Source organism: Theobroma cacao, chromosome 10 (assembly GCF_053813885.1).
Source record: "Theobroma cacao isolate CCN51 chromosome 10, ASM5381388v1, whole genome shotgun sequence".
Classification (NCBI taxonomy): Eukaryota; Viridiplantae; Streptophyta; class Magnoliopsida; order Malvales; family Malvaceae; genus Theobroma; species Theobroma cacao.
The window spans coordinates 10,660,126-10,686,187 of record NC_142648.1 but is presented as its reverse complement, the minus strand read 5'-3'; positions in this window follow the sequence as shown (position 1 = coordinate 10,686,187).

Sequence of the window (26,062 nt, the reverse complement as noted above, 5' to 3'; positions counted from 1 at the left end):
GAGAAGAAAAAACTTTGATTTTTATGGTGAAGAAAGGAAAATGGCGTGGGAGGAAGAAGATGGAGAAGAAAATGCCTTTTGCAGAAGATAAGGATCAGCCATGGATAAGGAAGAAAAGATTCAAAGCTTCCTTTGAAAGTTTTGACCAAGCTCATGGAAAAATTACCATTTTGCCCTCTAAGTTTTTCCCTTTTTTAATTTAGTTCTCCAAACAATCTTTTAATTCCAATTTCCTTCTATTTTTCTTCCTTTACAGGTGTTCAAACAAAATATAAGGTTTGCACTTCAACACGGTATCACCATAATATTTAAATATATACTTATTCGTGCTAGCTTTATTTAACAAAGATACGCGGGCCCCATTATTGACATTTTTCTTTGAAATTTCCTTGTTCTTCTTTTCCCCTCACTTAGATTGACCATATACTTCTCCTCCAAGACTAATTTAGACATCAAATAAAATATTAATATTTTAATATTATTTTATTAATAAAATATTATTTTATTAATAAAATATTATTTTATTTCAACATTTTCCACTTGACTCCTTAAAACCCAAAATGTCTTATTATGCCCCGATTCACTTGCAAATCACATTTTATCTTGCTAATTCATCATCAACAAAATATTATTTTTTAATTGTTACTTCCTCGTGTGCAAAATATTTTACTCTAGAATATTCCTTTCACCCGTCACCACTCATTGACACTTAAATCTAAGTCAATTAACCCTTCGTCTTGTAGATAAGGCCTTATTGACTTCTATACAAAGGTAAGGGGTATCACATGGGCTCAATTGGTCTCGATAATATGTGCTAGAGGGGGGTGAATAGCACAATTTGGCTCTTGACAAGATTAGAAACTAATTTTCAGAACTTAAGAAAACAAAAACAGAGCATAAAATGCAAAGCAATTTAGAGTGGTTCGGTCCAAGACCTACATCCACTACCTTGATTATCCAACCAAGGATTTTTCCACAAATCCACTATGGACCGTGAAATTCACAAGCTTTCACCAAGCTTTACAATGCCTTTTACCAAGCTCAGCCACAACCTTTTAAACTAGTTTTTCACGGGCTCAACTAAAACCCAATGTGGTTTTCCAAAGCTCAACCACAACCTACAACAATCAAGCTATCCCAAGCTTGAACAACCCCTTAGAGTGACTCCCTCACTCTAAGAATATAAGAGAAGTAATAAAGAAGTACCTATGATCACTTACTTGATCTAGATGGTACAAGATGAAGTGTTGAACTCTATTACAAAGATTAGCGTTTAAGTACAGTAAGGTGCAGTAAAGCTTTTCTAGTTTTTTCTACTTTCTATAGCTTAAATCTCATTCAAGGCTTCAAAAAAAATGTCTTTCTTATTGTTGGAAAACCCTTTTATACTTGGAAATGTAACTCTAATGGCAGTTTGGCAGTTTATATCCGTTGAAAATAGTTGAGAATGAGTTCTAGTCGTTAATCTGTCTTGTAGTGCTCTGGTTCAAATTGCAGACAGAGAGCTCTTAGTCGACTAATTTGGTTCTCTTTCTGGTTTGTAGATTCTGGCAGAGAGCACTTAGTCGACTGACTTGGTTGACTAAATTGGTTCTATTTCTCAAACTTTTCAGCCCGCCATTTCTCCAATTTGAAATTTGGTCAACCAATGTTCTTCCTTGTTTCACCAATAAGCTTCCTCCTTGTTATTTAGTTACATCTTGTTGATTTTATCACTCTTTTTCTTTCAAAAATACTCTTTGAAGAGTCAATAAATTAATTTCATATATTACTTTCCTGCACACTCAAGTAAAGGTATTAGACACACATAAATGGGAATGTTTTATTATTATCAAAAACTAATAAAGCCAACAATCTCCCCCTTTTCGATGATGACAAAACATTCCTTGATTAACAGCATAGTGTCATTTTAATTCTTTTTAGTTTTCTGCAAAAATTAAGGATTGCTCCCCCTAAGTATAAGCTCCCCCATAGTGTGTGCATATTTTGCTTATTTTATTTCAGCCAATTTTATTCTCGTCATATAGAAAATGATATTGTGCATTTAGAGTATACATATGTTCAACAACATAGAGTGATTTGTAGCAAGTAAGTATTAGCAGATCATCATTAAACTTTCAACTTTAAGTGTTGACAGATTTTCATCACTGTTCCAGCAACTGTCAATAGTTTATTGATTTCAGATTTTGTTCACTTCATTTATGTTTCAATTGATCTACTATCCATACCATCTATATCTATTTTCAAACAGAAATTATCCACAATGCCATAACAAAAATCATTTATCATCATGTAAATCAATATCAGCATAGCACCACCAGATTTTGTTCATGACAGTCAAAATACCAAAATAGCAAAATATCGGCAAACTTCAATTTTTAGCAATTAAGCAACATAGTCATATCAGCATTCATTTTTCACATACAACCACATAAATAACAGAATTAAAACTGAGTGTTTAAGTGCCACCATGGCACAAATAACAGTTAATCAACAAGTATTTCGAAACTACCCTTAGACTATTTTTGCTTCCTATCTCCTATTTTTCTAGGTTCATTCATCTTTGATTCTGTCTTCTTTCCTTTCCTAGGTTCATTACTGGTTCCTCTACCCTAACATTTTTTTTAAAAATTTGTTCTCTTGTTCTTGGTTTCTATGGTTCCTAAACCCATTCTATTCTACTCCCTCTTTTTGTCAGCATCAAAGGGAGGGGCTTTTATTCATCTGATGTGTCAGAAGGTGAGGATTCAGTGTTGTAGAAAGGGTTGAGAGGAAAAGGAAAGGGCTCTTAGAGGGGTGATAACTGTCTTGGGGAAGGTTCTGGTGAGGACTTGTCTGAGATAGGGATTGGAGATGAGGCTGAAACTAGTATGGATTTCTCTGCCAACTTGGAAGACTTTCTTCTCTTGAAAAAAGCTATCTTGGTTGCCATAGTCTTCTTGCCTTTGGTTGGTAGTTTTGCCTCAGTTGGTGGTGCTGCAGTGGCTTTGGCTTTCCCTGCTTTTGTCTTCACTCTAGCAGCTGATGCAAATTTCTTTCCTTTTCCTACACCTTCACCATCCCTTTGAGTTTCTGTCTTGGCAGTGTCCTTTTCAGATTGTCCCTCCTTAACCATTTGGTGGAAGATATCCATGATGGAAACTTCCTCTGAGTTTGGAGGAGAGGCCTGGTGTTTCTTTGTATCTAAATTATTTTTGCTTTGAGGTTCAAGGGAGGGTGTCTTGGCTAGTTGATCAACCCCTTGGGGAGAGTCCTCAGTCTGCAGAACAGGACTAGCAGATTTATGGGTGGAACCTTCAGACTAAATGCCAGAACTTCCAACATGAGGAGCAGATTTTTGCTGACTTAGCTGAACTTTCAACACCTAGTTGTGCAGGTGCAGTGCTGGATGTGGTAGAACTGTCTGCAGCCATAGGCTCAGATGGCATGTTTTCCTTCTCCTTCAGCTTGTTTTCCAACTCAGTGATTTTATCTTCCATTTTATGTAGCTTCATTCCTTGGTCAGTCAACTTACCATCAATCCTCATGAGCAAATTAAAAATCACTTCATTTGAAAATTTGGAGGGAGCTTCTTCAGGTTGAGCAGGTAGGCTATGTTCGTTTCTTGGACTAGTCTTTGAGGTTTTAATGAACCTTTCTCCATCAAGTACATACCCCATTTTAACCAAGCTGCCAAAATGAATAGCTTGGTCTATGGTTTTTACCAAGTCCATGTCATACCTCTTTGCCCATATTCCCTTCTTCTGCATAAGGGATGTAATCACGTTCCCATACGGTGGATTTAGCTTATCAAGTCTGCAGGCACTTCTCATTTTCTCAATCATAAATCTTCCCAAATTCAGAGACACTCCAATGAAAGCTTGCTCCATTAGCCAAAGGTCCTGGAGGCTGATGTAGCTAAGGCTTCCACTTCTGCCTTATATATTTGCTGTTACGAAATAGTGTAGAATTCTGATCTGAGGGCTGGTTATCAAACCAGAATTACTTCTTGAAGAATATTTTTCTTTCCTTCCCGTGATGATCTCTCACAATGAGGACAGATCATATTTTTCAGGCAGTTCAAATTCACCTTCTTCATACTCTATTTTCAGCAGGTTCCCTAAATCCTCAGCAGTCACAATAAACTTTTTTCCATTCAGATAAACATTCAACCCATCTTCTACATAATCATAAGAATCTATTAATTCCTTTCTTTTCAAAGCAATTCCAGAGTAAAACTCTTTTACCAGACTTGGACTGTAAGACCTATTCTTAAAGGTGCTGTAACCTTTTAGTTCTAGTTCATCAAAGTACTCAAATATACTAGTTTGGATTTTGACGTTTTCCTCAAAACTCTTCCAATCAATAAACTTTCCACAGGAGATTGGTGCATTCTCAATGTTTTTGAATTTATACTCATGCAACTTATTCCTAAATTTTGAAGAAAAAGAACTGGTACCTTTGTGGAGTGAAGGCTCTATATATTTTTTCTTGCCAGTTTTTTGCTTCTTTTCTCTTAGTTTCTCGGATATATCTTTCACTGAATCAGGCATGATTTTTAGTTTCTTCTTCAGACTTTCAGTTTCTGTTTCTTCCTCCATTGGCCTTTTCCCTTTCTTTTTCTCTGATATCTCTTTGCTTTGAGATGTTCTAGCCATATTGGTTGCAGAAAATTTTAAGGGTTTGAGTCGATTTCAGAGGCAAACAGGGAGATTTAGGTTTTTGTTTTTAGAGCAACGGGTTTTATGGGAGAAAGGAGGTGAGGCAGTCAGCAGTTATTACCAAAAAAAAACTCCTCACCTTCCTTTTAAGTGCTACCCTATTTTATTTCTTTATAATTTCAAACTTCCCTCTAAAATTTGGTTATTTACCTTTGACAGTTTTTCCTTCATTCTTTTTGCACCCTGTAAACCCAATTTTTTATCACATTTTACTCTTCTTTTTCTAAAACTCACTAAGTCTTATTTTTAAGGCTGTCAAACCACTCTTAGTTGACTGAGAAATCCTTAGTCGACTAAAAGCATTCTGTTTTCTATGTGAGAGCCTAAGGTTTTCTTATAATTCCTTCACACTAATCATCCCTAAATTTCTTCTAAACTCACAGAATTTATCTTCACTCAGAGGTTTGGTAAAAATGTCTGTTAATTGATGTAAAATATTCACAAATTCTATCTTAATATCATTTTTCACCACATGGCCTCTAATAAAATGGTGTCTAATTCCAATGTGCTTTGTCCTAGAGTGCTGCACAGGATTTTTTGATATATTGATTGCACTTGTGTTATCACAGTATATTGGTACATTATGGATAGTTATTCCATAGTCTTTTAATTGTTGCTTGATCCAAAGGATTTGTGCACAGCAACTACCTAATGATACATATTCAACCTTTGCTGTAGATAGTGCCACTAAGTTTTGCTTTTTGCTGGACCAAGACACAAGCATCCTTCATAAAAATTGGCATGTTCCACTAGTGCTTTTCCTATCAGTTCTGTTGTCAGCAAAGTCAGCTTTTGAATATCCAATTAAGCTAAGAGTTGAGTCTCTAGAGTACCATATTCCTAAATCTTGAGTGTCTATAAGGTATCTAAAAATTCTTTTAACAGCTGTTAGGTGTGATTCTTTAGGTTGTGACTGAAATCTTAGCTTAGTCCATCAAGCCCAAGCAAGCCTATTTGTGTAATTCTGCTCATCATTCCATCAACTATTCTTAAAGTCACCTTTCATACTTCCAATCTATAAGTACCTAATTAATATGCTGTAGCAATCAAAAACTGCATTTCACATTAACCCAAATAATGTTAACCATTGCCAATTCGTGATGGCATTACCGGTCACAATATACATACATTGTCTAAGACACATATCTTAATACTTTACATCACATGAACGTATTCACAAACATAATGGCTCTTGACTTCCAGCGGAATGGCCAAGGTGAAATGACGGCTACTAAATGCCAACATACCTAACAAGAAAGACGAAACTATGTGGACACCTTGACCTAGGTCCCAACTGCCTCCTTGTCACGACCCAGAATCGCCCTCGGGCCCATGACAACCGTCGCGACATCCCAATTGACACTCATTACCAGAAATGCCAATCAGAACCCCGCAAGGCTTACATATCAGTTTCTTGCCCTTTCTATGAGCAAATGTTTTTAAACATTCCATTTTAAACAATTTCCAGTAGTTTCCTGCTCAAGTAAATCAAAAGACAAAAATATTTTAAAAAGATTTATAGATAAATATCACTATTCAAAATACTGATTAAAATATAGCATTTTTTTATATAAAACAATATTTATAGAAACACGTGTAAGAAATCTTTTGTAACGTGTAAGTAAAATAAATTTACACATACAAAAATTTACAAAGTTATAATGTACAATAATGGTTACAATGACAAGTGGCCCAAAATACACCCAGTGTTGGTGCTAGAAACCTACTGTCTGCGCGGTAGAGATGTCAACTGCAATCCTCGACAAAATAGGGTATCTAGAAGCTACCATAGACCTGAAATGTTTGGAAAGGAGGTGGATGAGATTTTGCAATCCCAATGAGTAAACAGATATTATCATAAATATCTAAAGGCGAGTAATAGGGAGGCAAGTTTAAACAACAAATCACAAACCATTTCATAATGTTTTCAATTTATTTCTTAAACCATAAAATATTTGTAATTTACCAACACAGTTGTTAAGGCTTATGTCTTTTATAAAAGAAAACAAGGCTCAAGCCAAAACTAATCCTCAAGGATACCTTGGCCGAGGCATCTAACCGAGTTCGCCAAGGTTGCTATAACATTTACATGTGAAACACATTTTTATTTTTAAAACAAGCCATTCCTTGGCGTTGGCCGAGTTACACATTCACGTGGGGGTTCGACATGAAGTGAGCTCTAGTACTACCCTGGGAGTTACCCTCCTCGCCTCTACAACCGGAGTAACTATATAACCGGGTTTACCGTGCCCCTCTAATAGGCAGTCCACAAAAACTTGTCACTGCAGTGACTAACCCACCAATTTTAATAAAATTTCGACAGTATAATGTGGCTTTTATTTATTTATCCAACCTGCATAGTAAAAACAGCTTACATAAATTTCCAATGCAATTTATCAAATATAGCCACATATACTCATATTTCATAAGTCATTCATAGGAAAATATATATTTCAAAATAATTGGCAGCCTCTAATTACTCAATTTCATAATCAACACAATATATTTTTATTTGTCATATTTATTTCTAAAACATCAAAAATCCCGTTTTAATCTCATTTTCGTTTCACAAAATACATAAAGAGCATTTAAAAATAAACTCTAGATAATTTACAATAATAATAGGTTTACTCACCATTTGTACAAACTAATTGCTTTTTAGGTGCCCCGATAACTACTCGTCGGGTACGATTTTCTTGCCTTTATTGAAAGGCTCTCCTCCTATACACATTGCAAAAATTTACTCAATTCATCACATTAATGCTAAATCACTATATATTTGACTTAAATCCTATACTAATGCATGGTGTGAAATGCAATAGCCAAAAATAGCTTAAACGCGGTATTCACCTATTTTTGGCATTTTACCCGATAAATTGCTAACGCACTCCATTTTAGCTCTAAATCATTCTATTCTCTCTCCAACATTCCTAACCACTAAATATCAGCCAATAACCTTATAAAATCACCAAAATCAGTTCACTTTCCTCGGAAAATTCAGCCAAAAATGGGACATTAACTCGATAAATTTTCTACTTTGTTTTTCTATCACATTTAACCATTTTTCATCATTTTCTCTTCATTTCTCTTAGAATAAAAATCAGATCATCATCATTGTACCTCATTGCAAATTCGGCCAAGGGTGGATATTGTGAAAATTTAATGCTTTCTTGCCCAATTTAATTTCTAAACACATTTAACTAACTAAAACTACCAATTTAACTAAAAATCAAAACCTAAAAATTTAAAAATCTCTCCCCTAGAATTTCATCCAGCCCTTGATGTCACTTTTAGATCTTTCTCCTCAAGCATGCTAAATGGAAACAAAGGCATAAGAAAGGTAGAAATCAAGCTAAAGTCGAAAAATCTTACCGTTAAACGTGTAAACGGGCAAAAAACGCGAATTCCCCTTTCAATTTTCTTGTTTCTCTTTGGTTTTTCTTTTTTTCTTCCTTTCCTCTCTATTTTCTCTGTTGTTCTCCCTTATGGCCGGTCAGCACTTAAAATGGGGTTTAAATGGGCTGACTTTTCATTAAAATAATATTATATCATTTTTAAAATGCCACATGTCACTTTCCTATTGGCCCTTTTTTAAAATTTCATCCATTTGTTTCCAAATTTTCACCATACACTTGTCCCACATATCCATAGCTTAGATAAAATTCTCAGACTTATCGAAAGTCTCGGTGGAGTAATTTTTAAAATTTACACTTTTGCCCTCATAAAAGTGAAAAATTACATTTTTGCCTAAAAAACTGAAAAATTGCCCATAGACATATTTTTCATCCCTTATACTCATACCATTCTCCAATTTGTCAAATTTGATTTAAATTCTCTCAAAATCTCAAATTTTGTCCGCGGGTGGCAAAATTATGACTTTGCCCTTACACTCCAAAAATCACTAGAATTAAACTTTTTCACTTCCTATCATTAAATTATACTCCAAATAGTTAATCTTAGTCAAAAATTTCTCTCCATTATCAAATTATTATCTTAGGTGGCAAAATGATGATTTTACCCCTGAACATCAAAATTTTCAATTTTACCCCTAATGAACCCTCGAACTCTGAACAATCATTTTTAGTCATTCCTTGACTATAAAATATTAAATTTTATCCTACTATTCCCATTTGAACTAGTTCGAGGTTAAATCAACTCAAGTGTACCGTTAGGTACGATACCGAGTTTCTTCTTTTCTTAGGTGTTTTCCTAGCATAATAACATGCTACTGAGTGCATGTATGACATGACATGTGTTTATAGGGTCGGGTTTTACAATTTACCCCCCCTTAAAATAAAATTTTGACCTCAAAATTTCACTTACCAGATTCGACAAATAGATGCGGGTATTGGTTCCTCATCTGATGCTCTACTTCCCATGTCATTTCCTCCATTCGAGCACTTTTTCACAACACTTTGACCATTGAAATACTCTTGTTCCTCAGTACTCGATCCTTTCGATCCAAGATACTCACAGTTTGCACCTCAAACTTCAAATCGTGATGCAGCTCGATCGGAGGTTCTTCGAGGATGTGAGAGGGATCTGGTACATATTTCTTAAGCATGGAGATATGGAAAACATTGTGGATCTGATCTAACTCCGGAGGTAGTTCTAGTTTATGCGCCACTGGCCCAATTCTTTCAATAATACGAAAAGGTCCAATGTATCTCGGATTGAGCTTTCTTCGCTTTGCAAATCGAATCATACCTTTCGTTATCCAACAAGATATCATAATTTACCATAATAATATAATCAAATAAAACTTAATACCACAAAGCATTCAAATTATTACCTTTCCAAGGAGACACCTTAAGAAAAACTCTATCATCGACCTCAAACTCCAAGTCTTTTCTCCGTTTATCTGCATAGCTCTTCCGCCTATCCTGGGCTACCTTTAGCCTCTCTCGTATAACCTTGATCGTGTCATTAGTTAGCTCGTTCAATTCCACACTAACTAACTTCTTTTCACCCACTTCGTCCCAACAAAGTGGAGTACGACATTTCCTTCCATATAAAACTTCGTATGGTGCCATACCAATGCTAGACTGGAAGCTGTTGTTGTAAGCAAATTCTACTAACGGCAAGTGTCTATCCCAACTCCCAAGAAAATCCATAACCCAAGCCCTCAACATATCCTCCATAGTCTGGATAGTCCTCTCTGACTGACCATCCGTCTATGGGTGAAAAGCAGTGCTAAATTTCAATTTGGTTCCGAGAGCTTCTTGAAATTTTGGCCAGAATCGAGAAGTGAATCGAGGATCTCGGTCTGACACTATAGAAACGGGAACTCCATGTAGCCTCACAATCTCATCTATATAGAGCTGAGCCAGCTTCTCAATAGAGTATGTACTATGGACAGCTAAAAATTTAGCAGACTTAGTCAACCGATCTACGATCACCCAAATTGCATCCCTTCCCCTCTGTGTCCGCGGCAATCCCAAAATAAAATCCATAGTTACATGCTCCTATTTCCACTCAAGAATAGGTAAAGATTGAAGTGTACCTGCTGGCCTCTGATGCTCTGCCTTAACTTGCTGACATACGAGACACTTTGCTACAAATTCTGCTACGTCTCGCTTCATACTTGGCCACCAATAATTCTCCTTGATAGTCCTATACATCTTGGTGCTTTCGGGATGTAATGCATAGGCAGAAGAATGGGCTTCTTCCATGATCGCTTGTCTCAATTGGTTTCCCTCAGGAACACGAACTCGGTCTCTAAACGTCAAGACGTTATCCTTTCCAAATCTGAACTCACTAACTCCCTCATCGGTCAATTTTTGAATTTCTTTTCTTAACTCATCATCAGACCTCTGAATGTCCTTGATCTGATTAAGTAACAAAGGTTGCACTATGAAGCTTGCCAATAAGGATCCATCCTCACCATTTCTCAACTAGACCCCAAGAGATTTCATCTCTAATAATACTGGAAAATAACAACTCTGAAGTGCTGCTAAAGACGACGAAGACTTACGACTTAAGGCATCAGCTACAACGTTCGCCTTTCTCGGATGATAGTCTATCACCAAGTCATAATCTTTTATCAACTCCAACCATCGCCTTTGTCTCAAATTAAGCTCCTTCTGAGTGAGCAAATATTTTAAACTCTTGTGATCCTTAAATATCCGACAATGCTCACCATACAAGTAATGCCTCCAGATTTTTAAAGCAAACACCACTACTGCTAACTCTAAATCGTGGGTAGGGTAATTTGTTTCATGCCTCTTTAGCTGTCTAGAAGCATAAGCCACAACTTTTTCATTCTGCATCAGCACACACCCTAACCCCAACTTAGATGCATCACTGTATACCACAAATCCCTTACCACTCACAAGAAGTGTTCAAACGGGAGCGGAGGTTAACCGGTTCTTTAGCTCCTGAAATCGATTCTCACAAACATCATCCCACTCAAACTTAACTCCTTTATGAGTTAAACGGGTCAAAGGAGTTGTTATTAAGGAAAACCCCTGAACCAACCTCCGATAATAACCGACTAATCCGAGGAAACTACGAATCTCCGTCACTGTCTTAGGTTGCTCCCATTGTAAAATTGCCTCTATCTTCTTCGGATCAACATATATTCTAGCTCCCAATACTACGTGTCCCAAGAATACCACTTCCTGCAACCAAAACTCACACTTCGAAAACTTTGCATACAACTGTCTTTCCCGCAAAGTCTGTAATACTATACGCAAGTGGTTAGCATGCTCATCATTATCTCTCGAGTAAACCAGGATATCATCAATGAACACAATAACAAACTTGTCCAAGTAAGGGTGGAACACCTTGTTCATGAGATCCATAAAAGCTGCCGGTGCGTTAGTTAACCCGAAAGGCATGACCAAGAACTTATAATGACTGTACCGAGTCTTGAACGCTGTCTTGGGTACATCCTGTTCTTTAATCTTCAACTGATGATACCCAAACCTCATATCAACCTTAGAAAACACTGTAGCTCCTTGTAATTGATCGAAAAGATCATCAATCCTCAGTAATGGATACTTGTTCTTAATGGTCATTCTGTTAAGCTGTCGGTAATCGATACATAACCATAGTGTACTGTCTTTCTTTTTCACAAATAAAATCGGTGCTCCCCACGGAGATATACTAGGGCGTATAAAACCCTTGTCCACCAACTTTTGCAATTGTACTTTCAACTCCTTCAACTCTACCGGAGCCATTCTATATGGAGGAATAGAGATAGGTGCGGTACCCGGAAGTAAATCAATAGTGAATTCGAACTCACGATCAAGAGGAAGTCCTGGTAATTCATTAGGAAATACATCAGGGAACTCACTTACTACAGGGACATTCTCTAACTTAGGTTCCTCCCTCGATATATCGATTACTTGAGCCAAGTATACCGGATATCTCTTTCCAACCAATTTCAAAGCTTTGAGGGCCGAGATTACATAAAACGGTAATACTCGACGCTCCCCCATAAATACAACTTCTGCTCCCTCTAAACTCTGGAGAATCACTTCTTTCTTAAAATAATCCACCTTTGCTCGATGAATGGACAACCAATCCATACCCAAGATCAAATCAAAGTCTCGAATCTCCAAAGGGATTAAATCACCCATAAATTCTTCTTCCCCAACTTTAATACCACAGTCTTTATAATACGTATTTCTTACTAACCGCTCACCTAGAGGAGTATGCACTATAATCTCTTCCTCTAATGGTGACAGGTTCCTATCTGAGAATGATGCAAATGATATGCTCACGTATGATCTATCGGAGCTTGAATCTATCAAAACATGTGCATCTCTATCAAACACAATCATAGTACCTTTCATTGTGCTAGGTCGAACTCGGGCCCATCCTCAGTCATTGCAAAGACCTTGGTCGAAATCTGGGGCTGCGATCTGGAAGATGGCTGCTCTGGGGTATTACTCCCCATGCCTGACCGTATCACTAGGCCCTGTCTAGAATGTGATCTCGAAGTGTCTCTCTGCGGCATACTAAGACGAGTTGGAGGAGTAGAAGTAGCTATTGTACCCCGTCTCAACTGAGGACAATCTCTCCTAATATGCCCTTGTTGGCCGCATTGAAAACACTTTACAGGCTGTCTACATGACCCAACATGAAATCCTCCGTAATTACGACATCTGTCCAATCCTCTTGAAGTCCTCCCCTGACTACTCATCACTAGCCGATCAAATCTAAAAGATCTCGGTTGTGACTGCTAAGATGGAAGTCTAGTGGATGCCATAGACGCTGAGGTAGTTCTTCTTGCAATAGATGTCGAATCTCTACCTCTCTTTGAAGACTGACCCGGGAACGTAGGCGGATTCCTTCTTTTTGCGAACTCAGCTCGGATCCATCTATTCTCAGTGACGAGCTTCTCAGCCCGTAAGGCCATTTGCACGACTTCCTTATGTGGCTCCCTACCAGTCACTATCATCCATTCCCTAATCTCATTACGGAGCCATTCTTCAAAATAATTTGCCTGATCCTGCTCAAATTTCACCAGATCCGGCACATATAACATCAACTCGTTAAAACGAGTCTCGTACTCCTCTACAATTAGATTTCCTTGTTTCAAGCTCAGAAATTCTCTTTTCTTTTCTTTTTGATGAAAGTAAGTAAAATACTGACCATCAAATTCTCTAAGGAAGTCAGACCATGTCTGAGGAGTAATGGAACGGGACTTCACCGAATTCCACCAAGTACGAGCCCTCTTCTCTAGTAATCTAGTAGCCACCAATAGCTTCATATCGTCATCTAATCTCATATCAGAAAGAGTCTCCGAAACTTGATTAACCCAATCCTTAGCTGCGGTCGCATCCAACTCACCAGTAAACGAGATGCAACCCAACTGTCTAGCTTCCTTCAACTTCTTAGAAACGGAGACGTCCGATGTTTGGGTTGGAATAGGAGGTGGTGGTATTGGGGCTGTTACAGGGGAATCAGCGGGTGGAACTGGACCAGTCTGAGCCTGGCCCGTAAGAGCAACGAGAAAAGTCGCTAATGCCTGAGCTGCCTCGAGTGACATGGCAAGTATGCCAAGAGTAGCAACAGGTGGTGGAGGAGGTACAGGAATGTTAGTAGACTCAGTAGTAGGAACTGCTCTAAAAGAAGACGCAATCGGCTCATCTTCTATGGAATCCAGTCGACTCTATCTAGGGTGACCTTTTCCCCTACGGGTAGATCTAGTAATAGGTGGTAGCTCATGTCGAGGAGGCATAATGATCTACAAAAAGAACAGAATTGGTTTAGACAATTTAAGACTCTATATGCAACTACATGCAACTAACTAATCTTAACTAGGCCACGCTGACATTGTAAATTATTTTTAAAAAATAACTTTAAATCCAAGAACTTTAAAAATCAAAAACTTCTTTCAAAACCATAAGCTTTTAAACGAAAAGCTCTTATACCAATTGAATTGTCACGACCCGGAACCTCTCTCGAGCCCATGACAACCGTCGCGACGTCCCAATTGACACTCATTACTCGAAATGCCAATCAGAACCCCGCAAGGCTTACATATCAGTTTCTTGCCTTTTCTGTGAGCAATCATTTCTAAACATTCCATTTTAAACAATTTCCAGTAGTTTCCTGCTCAAGTAAATCAAAAGATAAAAATATTTTAAAAGAATTTATAGATAAATATCACTATTCAAAATATTGATCAAAATATAGTATTTTTTATATAAAACAATATTTATAGAAACACGTGTAAGAAATCCTTTGTAACGTGCAAGTAAAATAAATTCACACATACAAAAATTTACAAAGTTATAATGTACAATAATTGTTACAATGACAAGTTGCCCAAAATACACCCAGTGTTGGTGCTAGAAACGTGTTGTCTATGTGGTAGAGATGTCAATTGGAATCCTCGACAAAATAGGGTATCTACAAGCTACCACAGACCTAAAATGTTTGCAAAGGAGGTGGGTGAGATTTTGCAATCCCAATGAGTAAACAGACATTATCATAAATATCTAAAGGCGAGTAACAAGAAGGCAAGTTTAAACAACAAATCACAAACCATTTCATAATGTTTTCAATTTATTTCTTAAACCATAAAATATTTATAATTTACCAAAACAGTTGTTAAGGCTTATGTCTTTTATAAAAGAAAACAAGGCTCAAGCCAAAACTAATCCTCGGGGATACCTTGGCCGAGGCATCTAATCGAGTCCGCCAAGGTTCTTATAACATTTACATGTGAAACACATTTTTATTTTTAAAACAAGTTGTTCCTTGGCGTTGGCCGAGTTACACATTCACGTGGGGGTTCGACGTGAAACGAGCTCTAATACTATCTCGGGAGTTACCCTCCTCGCCTCTACAATCGGAGTAACTATATAACCGGGTTTATCGTAGCCCTCTAATAGGCAGTCCATAGAAACCCGTCACTGCAGTGACTAACCCACCAATTTTAATAAAATTTCGACAGTATAATGTGGCTTTTATTTATTTATCCAGCCTGCATAGTAAAAACAGCTTACATAAATTCCCAATGCAATTTATCAAATATAGCCACATATACTCATATTTCATAAGCCATTCATAGGAAAATATATATTTCAAAATAATTGACAACCTCCAATTACTCAATTTCATAATCAACACAATATATTTTTATTTGTCACATTTGTTTTTAAAACATCAAAAATCCCGTTTTAATCTCATTTTTGTTTCACAAAATACATAAAGAGCATTTAAAAATAAACTCTAGATAATTTACAATAATAATAGGTTTACTCACCATTTGTACAAACTAATTGCTTTTTAGGTGCCCCGATAACTACTCGTCGGGTACGATTTCCTTGCCTTTACCGAAAGGCTCTCCTCCTTGACACATTGTAAAAATTTACTCAATTCATCACATTAATGCTAAATCACTATATATTTGACTTAAATCCTATACTAATGCATGGTATGAAATGCAATAGCCAAAAATGGCTTAAACGCGGTATTAACCTATTTTTGACACTTTACCCGATAAATTGCTAACGCGCTCCATTTTAGCTCTAAATCGTCCCATTCTCTCTCCAACATTTCTAACCATTAAATATCAGCCAATAACCTTCTAAAATCACCAAAATCAGTTCACTTTCCTCGGAAAATTCAGCCAAAAATGGGACATTAACTCGGTAAATTTCCTACTTTATTTTTCTATCACATTTAACCATTTTTCATCATTTTCTCTTCATTTCTCTTAGAATAAAAATCAGATCATCATCATTGTACCTCATTACAGATTCGGCCAAGGGTGGGTATTGTGAAAATTTAATGCTTTCTTGCCCAATTTAATTTCTAAACACATTTAACTAACTAAAACTACCAATTTAACTAAAAATAAAAAACCTAAAAATTTAAAAATCTCTCCTCTAGAATTTCATCCAGCCCTTGATGTCACTTTTAGATCTCTCTCCTCAAGCATGCCAAATGGAAAAAAAGGCATAAGAAAGGTAGAAATCAAGCTGAAGTAGAAAAATCTTACCGTTAGACGCGTAAATGGGTGAAAAACGCGAATTTCCCTTTGAATTTTCTTGTTTCTCTTTGGTTTTTCTTTTTTGCTTCCTTTCCTCTCTATTTTCTCTCTTGTTCTCCCTTATGGCCGGCCAGCACTTAAAATGGGGTTTAAATGGGCTGACTTTTCATTAAAATAATATTATATCATTAAAAAAAATGCCACGTGTCACTTTCCCATTGGCCCTTTTTTAAAATTTCATCCATTTGTTTCCAAATTTTCACCATACACTTGTCCCACATATCCATAGATTAGATAAAATTCTCAGACTTATCCAAAGTCTCGGTGGAATAATTTTTGAAATTTACACTTTTGCACCCGTAAAAGTGAAAAATTACATTTTTGCCCAAAAAACTGAAAAATTACCTATAGATATATTTTTCATCCCTTATACTCATACCATTCTCCAATTTGTCAAATTTGGTCTAAATTCTCTCAAAATCTCAAATTTTGTTTGAGGGTGGTAAAATTACGATTTTGCCCCTACACTCCAAAAATCACCAGAATTAAACTTTTTCACTTCTTATCATTAAATTATACTCCAAATAGTTGATCTTGGTCAAAAATTTCACTCCATTATCAAATTATTATCTTAGGTGGCAAAATGACGATTTTACCCCTAAACATCAAAATTTTCAATTTTACCCCTAATGAACCCTCGAACTCTGAACAATCATTTTTAGTCATTCCTTGACTATAATATATTAAATTTCATCCTACAATTCCTATTTGAACTAGCTTGAGGTTAAATCAACTCAAGTGTACCGTTAAGTACGATATTGGGTTTCGTCTTTTCTTTGGTGCTTTCCTAGCATAATAACAAGCTACTCAATGCATGTATGTCATGACATGTGTTTATAGGGTCGGGTTTTATACTCCTGATCTGAAAACATGAAGTTGAAAACAGTGAGTGAACATAAGAAGGGAACAAGCAACAATAAGGAAAGTTTAAAGAAATCATGATGCACTTATTTTCAAAACAATGCAATTTAGTTTAGTTCTTATTAAAATCCCTACATTAAACCCCTGGTTATTATATCCTTTAATGATGAAGGAACCATATTCAGCATGAAATTGGAAAGAGAGGAAATATCCAGTAATCATCCAAGCAAGGTAGTATAAACCGAGTGTTTCTCGCTGCAAAAAAATCAATTTACAAGTAAATGGGAAATTTTCAAGATTCATCATCCTTATAATCACAAACACTATCATAAACTTTCTATAACATTATATATACACATACACCATCATGCATACCATCCCTCCATACTCAGCTCATGTGCACTCCCTACTCGCACATGGCCGAGTCATCATCAGCTTATGTGCACTCCTACATCGCACATAGCTAGGTCATCATCAGCTCATGTGCACTCCCACACGCACATAGTTAGGTCATCATTATCACACAAAAAGGAACATCCAATGCATAATATACATATTCATACAAATGATAACGTAGGAACTATTTATATGGCACACTTTCATAAGATCAAAATATTTCACCAAAGGCTTGTTCCCCAGGTATTTTTATTTTTTATTTTTTAAAGAAAGAACAAATGGACTTCCAAACGATTCTTTTAAACATGTTGGTACTTCCCAATACATTTTGAAATGCAAGTTCACTCACCAGTATTTGTTAAATCCTTACTCAATTCCACTTACTCTAATGGTCCAAATGGGGCAGTGGAGCTTCGTTGGAACCTATCATCATAATAGCATCACAATTAACTCAATTCACATAAATATGGTTCTAGAAGTTATCTCCTAAATCATGTTCTACTAGTTATTCCTAACTAGTTTCCAACTACCATTAAGTGGCTATCTATTTTCACTACTCTAATCGCACTAAAATGAATAAATCTTTAACTATAAAACACTCACAAGTCTAACCACCAGCCATCCTCAACAACTAAAAATATCAACTCAATTTCAATACTCACCTTGCTAGCTTGGTAATTGAATTCCCTTTCAAAAGCTTTCAATTTCTTGTGAAAAATCTCCCTCTATCTCTCTCTAGAATGTCCAACTAGTGAGAGAAAGTATTAGGGAAAGGCTTTTGAGGGTTTTATGGTGAAAAAGTAAAAGAGCACAAAGAACTTTGTGAAAGGGTGCACAAAAACATGAAAATCAGGGTTAACTCGAGAAAATCTATGGAAGTTTCAAAGCAAGCTTCCATGGAAGGTGAGAAAACATGAGAAAGGAAGAAGAAGAAATGCTGGAAATTTGAAGAAGCTATTGGAAGAATGGGATTTTTATAGTTAAAGCTTATCTAAATCTTCATGCAATTACAATAATGCCCTTAACAAGGCCACTTGTCTTCCTCCTTTTCTTGTGCAATCTTTTACTCTTTTGACATTGGAAAAGGTCAAAAATCCTCTGAAAGAGGTCCCTTAAGTAGCCCCCAAAAGTCTTAACTTCAAAAATTCCCTAAACTTATTATTTGTTGAAATTACGGTGAGGGTCGCGGCTCTCAATTTCCAACGTCGCGGTGCTCAAACGTTCTGTCTGAATCTGTTCTCCTAGCATAGTACTTCCACTTTGATGAAGATTTGGACCACCTTTCTGTCAAAACTGGGTAAAGTGGTAAACATTAAAGTTGTAGCCCTGCCTCTTAGCTTTCTAATAGTCTAAAACTCGTGTCATTTAGACTTTTGTAGTGGGAGATGTGCTTGAAAAACCGAAACATATGCAAATAGAGCAATGGCCCACTATGCACCTTTCTTCATCAATTGAAATCATTTTTTAATCCTACTCTTATAATGACATAAAATAATTATAAGTAACATAAAACTAGCATCATTAGCTCAAATTAAACCTTTAACATAAGTTTTACCTCTAGTTACGCATCTATGAAGGTCGAGGTTTCACAAAACTTTTCCCAAAATTTTATATATCATAACTATATATTGGAGCTATATCAAAACTGATACATCATTTTCCATTTCCCTTTAAGATATTAAATTCATGTCATACTTCTCTATTTGTATACTTCATAATAGCCTAACAATTTCTAGCTCACAATTAAGCTAGTTTAGATTCCAAGCCTCTCAGGCTATATCAGAACACCAAGTTTGAGTACGATACAATAGAATTTGATGAACTTATACCGAAAGTATAAACACTTACTTTTAAGTTAACAACATCATAATCAACTTGTTCACCGCCAAAATCAGTGATAAATTATCTTAATCATTGTCTAGCACTATAACCATTGATAGAATCTCATCATTGAATCAGATTATAACTAACTCGTATGAGCTTTTGTACCAATATGCAACATATATATCCATACATATATATTTCCAAAAATTTTAACTTTGAGTAGCCTTAGGCATATCAAGCTCAATAAGCCATTTGTAGAACCAAAATTACCGACAATCAAGTTTAGAATCATTTTTTCTTATAGTTGGTTAGATCATGCTCATCATTTATGGTGAATACACAAAGCTGCTTTCAATATTCCATTCTCATACGAAAGTCAACCACCACTTGGCACCATCCCCAAACACCACATGTTTTATAGTCGATTTTCTTAGTCAAAATTCATATTGTAGTATTCCAATCCTAGGTCATGTCTCATTACCAAATCTTTACTCGTATATGAGTACTTGAATTCTCAAATCACCATCTCTTTTCTAAGTAGATCTCTACAATTTCTGTAGTGTATTTCTATTCCCTCACCAGTAGTAGTATCATTTATTCAAATCGTATCACCCTCGTTCTCTAAACATTTGAAACACAATTCAACCTTTGCCTACCTTATCAGGCACTTTCCCTTGATAATTACTCAAAATAAATTAGAACTTGTGGGGGAAGTACATTTAACAATTTATGCCTTGCGTCTACAAGTATATCGAGACCATAACCTCATCAGGTTTACTTAATGGCAAGATAATCATTCCTTAAACCAACATATCTAGGCATCTTTATATTTGCAACATATTTTTATACTTATGTGACATATCAGTCACAAGCCCCAACTTGACTATATAGCCATTTGCTCTTTGAGCTTTAATGTTTTCTCGTTGTGAAAAATCTCTCGAAATACATCATCAAGGTGTTCACAGAGTGGATACAAGTCCATAACTTATAGTCCAATGCTTGAAACAATGAATACAATCTCATCGTTAGAGTTCTATCTTTATCTACCAATCAGAGCTCCCATCATTTATCTTACTTTTCATTCACTCTTTCCTTAGCCTTTAATAGGGCTTAGTTTCTTGTCTCTTTTATTTCTTAGGACTTGACTTTAGTCTGCGTAATGTTCATCTTAATACTTCACATGGTAATTTATCTCAAGAACTCTCTAACTCCCCATTTTTCTTACATACCCTTATATAAGGCGATAAAGAAACTTTTCAATTCATTTATATAACTACATTCTAAAACCTTACAACTTCAATCAACAAAGCTAGACATCAAGTCTACTATCCATAATTCAGCTTACAAATCCGTCTCCATGACACTCACATCTTGTTCTTGCTTCTTAGCATAAGATGTCCCTAGCGCTACGACGCTGGGCGGTCAACATTGCGGTGCTACTGCCATTGGAATTTACTTTATCAAAACAATTCCCCAAACTCGTAAATTATAACCCAAGTATATGCCCACATATTGATAACCTTTATATATTTCATGATCATCAAAACTACAATTTGTAAAACTAACTTTCTATCATACGTACACTATCAGAACATTAATTTCAACATCTTTTTCACCCTTTTTGTGGTATGCCAAAATTATTGTTTAGGCATATTTCACTACTAACAATCTTATTCCTTTACCATAACATTTAGTGCAACTTTACTTAAGCACTTGTCTCCAAATAACTCTTAAATACATAAATATCAAATTGTACACCACTTAGTGTTAAAATCTTGATTTTCTTATCAATCCTTAACCAACTACATTTATAAAATAGACAATTCACTTAGTTGTCGCATCTCGCTCTTGCGGCCATAAGATCAAAATTATTCTAAACTTAGGATGCAGAAACTCCCTCTTAGAGCATATCAAAAAATCAATATTTCTAAGTCCCTTACCTTTGAAGAAATCAAATTCAAAACTAATCATTTGCACCATAGTTTGCATACTAATCCAATTAGACTCTTAAATTGATCCTTTAAAGCGATTCGTATATCCAGCTCAAATTTAAAACTCCATAAGGCATTTAGACTAGAATCAATTTTCTTAAGTCATTTAACTTTAAACTACCACATTCACCACTAGTCCTTCAATTCATTGGCTTTGTACTAAGCATAGCAAAATTTAAGTCCATCCTTAGAGCATATTTGCTTACTAACCTTTTACTTATTGGCCACACATCAATTATAATAGTCACTGATTTTCACCCTTGAGCTAATACATGCAATTATAATTATAACCCAATATAGTTCAAATCAAACCTTGAGATCTTGCAATCACTTAATTGAAATCAAAATCAGCTCCCTCTAAGCTACTATACACCTATTCATCACATATTCGCATACGAAATATTTCGAAAGCCCAACACCGTTTATATATAAGCATAGCAAGCTCAATTAACATAGTGCACTTGTTTTCGTGCACATAAGTATTGGTTTACTTCTCCCTCAATGCTTAAGTTTATAAACCTCAAGTAAATCACAACAATTACTATTTATTCCGGTCAAAGTATGCCCCATATTACCATTATCACATGTGCTCCTTTACATTTACCTCAAATGCCATCCATAGTCATCTAATTTTCTTCCCACTAACAATCATGGGCTCAAATTATAACTCCTCCAAATGAATAAGTTATTGCGAACCTATTAGTCCAGCTTCACTTTCCTCTACCTTAATCAGAGGGATTTGTTATTACATCAACCTTTCATTAGGAGCATTTGCTTAAAATCTTTCCAACAATGGCTCGTGTCTCAAATGGCATCTCAAATCCGGACAACGGCATCACTTATGACCTTTACCTAATGTTAGCAAGAGGGTAGGTTACTAGGAATAGGAGTTCATGTAGCCTCCTATCTATGACTTGTGTTGCAGTTATAACCCATAAACAAGACTCTACATTAACTCTGACAACTCCGCTGACTGACACGAGAATCCCTAGAACTCGACTAAACCTAAAGCTTTAATACCACCTTTGTCACAGCCCAGTTTTCGGGCCATGACCAACGTAAGGGCCTAATGGGCTCAACCCACTAAGCCCAAGCAAGCATCTTTGTATAATCTTATACAGTAATTCATATCCTTTTAAAATCTAAGATTCATAATGTTCAAATATAGTCCCTTTGAAAACAATTCGTAAAACCCAATTATGCATTTATAATGGCATCATCTACCATAATATACATATATAGCTTGACAAATGAATCTTAGCATTTCACCTCAAGTATTCATATACACATAATTAGGTATTGACAGTCAGCGGAGTGACTCTGGTCACGATTGCTAACATTTAATGTCATGGTAAACCTATCGAGCAATGGATAGGGAGGAGCACCTTGTCCTAGGATTTAATTACCTTTAACTCAGGAAACCTAAAACATTAATTTTAAAAACATGAGTACAAACTCAGTGAGTGAACATAGGAAGGGAACAAGCAATGACAAGGAATGGTTTAGAAAACATGATGCACTTATTTAAAAACAATGCCATTTAGTTCAAGTTCTTATTAAAATCCCTCCATTAAACCCTTGGTTGTAAAATCATTTAATGATGAAAGAGGCTTATTCAGCATGAAATTAGAAAGAAGGGAAATTTTAAGCAATTATCCAAGCAAGGCAGTACAAACAGAATGTTTCTCATTGCAACAAAATCAATTTGCAAATAAATGGCAAATTTTCAATATTCATCATGTGCATCTCACCCAGCTCATGTGCATCCCACCACATCGTGCACATAGTCGGATAGTATCACCATCCATCTCCTTCATCACCGTCATCACACTATCCATTTCATAAGGGCTTGTTCTCGTGCGAGTTTTGAAGAAAAACCAATAAAATGTTTTAGGGGGATTCAGTCAAACATATATATGTATATCCCAAAACATTTTAATGCAAGTTCACTCATCAGTCTTTATTGATGTTTCGGTGGGCTCTAACTTCGACTAATGTACTAAATAGAGGTGTGGGGTTTCTTTGGAACCTATCATACACAACAACATCACAATCAACCCAACTTGGCATTAATACCATTCCAAAGCTATTTTCTAAATAGGGTTCCACTAGTCATCCCTAGCTAGCTTTCGACTACCATTATGTGACTATCTATTTTCACTATTCTAGTCACACTAAAATGAATAAACCACCTCAACTACAAAACACTCACAAATCTAGCCATTAGCCATTCTCAACAACTTAAAAAAATCAACTCAATTCATTACTTACCTTTGCAACTTTGTAGTTGAATTCCCTTTCAAAAGCGTTCAATTTCTTGTGAAAAATCTCCCTTTCTCTCTCTAGAACGTCTAACTAGTGAGAGAAAGTATTGAGGAAAGGCTTTTAAGGGTTTTATGGTGAAAAAGTAAAAGAGCACAAAGAACTTTGTGAAAGGGTGCACAAAAACATGAAAATTGAGGTTAACTCAAGAAAATCTATGAAAGTTTCAAAGTAAGCTTCCATGGAAGGTGAGAAAACATGAGAAAGGAAGAAAAAGAAGAAGAAGTGCTGGAAATTTGAAGAACTTCCTAGAAACTTAGATATTTATGCCTTATGTTTATTCATTTTCTGACGAAATTACCAAAATGCCTTTAACAAGGTCATTTGTCTTCCTCATTTTCTTGTGCAATCTTTTTACTCTTTTGACATTGAGAAAAGGTCCAAAATCCTCTAAAAGAGGTCCCCTAAGTAGCCCCCAAAAGTCCTAGCTTCAAAAATCCCCTAAACTTATTATTTGTGAAAATTACGATGAGGGCCGCGGCTCTCAATTTCCAACGTATTGGTGCTCAATTGTTCTGTCCAACTCTGTTCTTTTGGTGCAGCACTTTTACCTTGGTAAAGGTTTTGGACCACCTTCCTGTCAAAATTAGGCAAAGTAGTAAACATTAAAGTTGTAGCCCTGCCTCTTAGCTTTCTAATGATCTAAAAATCAGGGCATTTTTACTCTTCTAATGGGAGATATGCTTGAAAAATTGAAATATATGCAAATAGGGCAACAACCAATTATGTACCTTTCTTCACCCATTGAAATTATTTTTGAATCCTACTCCTATAACGACATAAAATAATTATAAGTAACATAAAAATAGCATCATTAGCTCAAATTAAACCTTTAAACATAAGTTCCACCTCGAGTTACGCGTCTATGAAGGTTGAGGTTTCACACGTGAGCTTTATTAGTCACCATATCAAAGTACGAGATACTACACTATATGTGTTATTTGATATATGTTGCTTCCGCATTTTGAGCACATAAGTGTGCAAACTATTATGACATAATCCTATGTGATTTAATATGTTCATGCATGTTTGATGGATGATTCCATGGTGATAAGTTCCATGAGGTAAATCCGAGTATTTGATTTGAATTGTTCGTTTTAGGCTTATTTGGGTTAATAGGGTAACTCCCATCGATACCTTGGCATTGATTATGGCCCTCATTTTGGGTTGTGATAGGAACAAGCAACAACTCTAGAAACTTTGCAAACCATGTTCATTTTCTTGAAAACTTGCACATTTTTCCTGTACAAATCTGTGATGCATTTAGGTTCCACCCATAAAAATATACCAACTTAACTTGAACTCACCTATCAGTGTCAATCATAAGCAATGGCATCTTACCAATGCTTGAAACTTAAATACAGTGAAACTATAAGGTGTCAAGAGAATAAATGAGCCTAAAAGGCTTTTTAAATCTTACCTATCTTATCTTGATATCTCAGTGTAATGTGTAAGATCTTACGCACATGTATCCATTTCAAGGCCGTCCAAGCCTTTCTTATATCAATCTTTTGCACTTATAGCCTTAATTGCCATTTGCCTTTTTTTTTTTTTTTGGTTCTCTACTTGAATACATAAACCTTAAACAATTAGGTCTTATCCATCAAACATGCATAAACTTTACATAAACCATAAAACAATTGGGTCTTACTCATTAAACATACATAAACATTACATACATCATTTGCAAATTTCATAACAGAATACATACTTAACTTTCATCATCATGCATGCATCTCCAATGGTATTATCAACGCCATTAAGGTTAAATAAGCAGTTAGGGTACTCCAACCCTCACTTTAATTGGGTACTCTGCCCCATTTCTTTGATGCTTTACTTCCACCCGTCCAAGGCTGTGCAATGCATCATCAAACATAACAATCACATCACATATCATTTACATCACACAAAGCATAACGTCATACCTACATAACTTAACATTTAGTCATAAATCACCATATATCAACATGACATGTAGCTCAGCTACCATGCCCTTTAGTGGATGTAAATTCATAAACCATTCATGTCTTAGCATATATTTATGTACATAAACATTTCACCCTAACCTAGAGTTCACATAACATCATATAATTCAATTTAGAACAACTTGTTCCGATGCATTTTTTTAGAAAATCATTTACATAGCATCATAGTTTTAAAACTTCTTTCATGCTTTTCCAAAGCCATTTGGATGCAATATCCACTCACCGTGACAATTGTTGATATCATGGCTTAACTAGCATGGATGATAACACCTATGTCTATAAGGTTTAGTGCTTTAAAGTTAGTCTATCATTGAGTCAATGCATAAACATTAATAATGTACTTAATTTATTTCATTTTTGCTAACTAAATTTCTACCTAGCATTCTTCGATTCATTACTACCATAATTCTAGTCAACTTACTTGAATTTGAGGTAAGTTAAATAAACTCACCTTTAATTAGCCCATTTCTA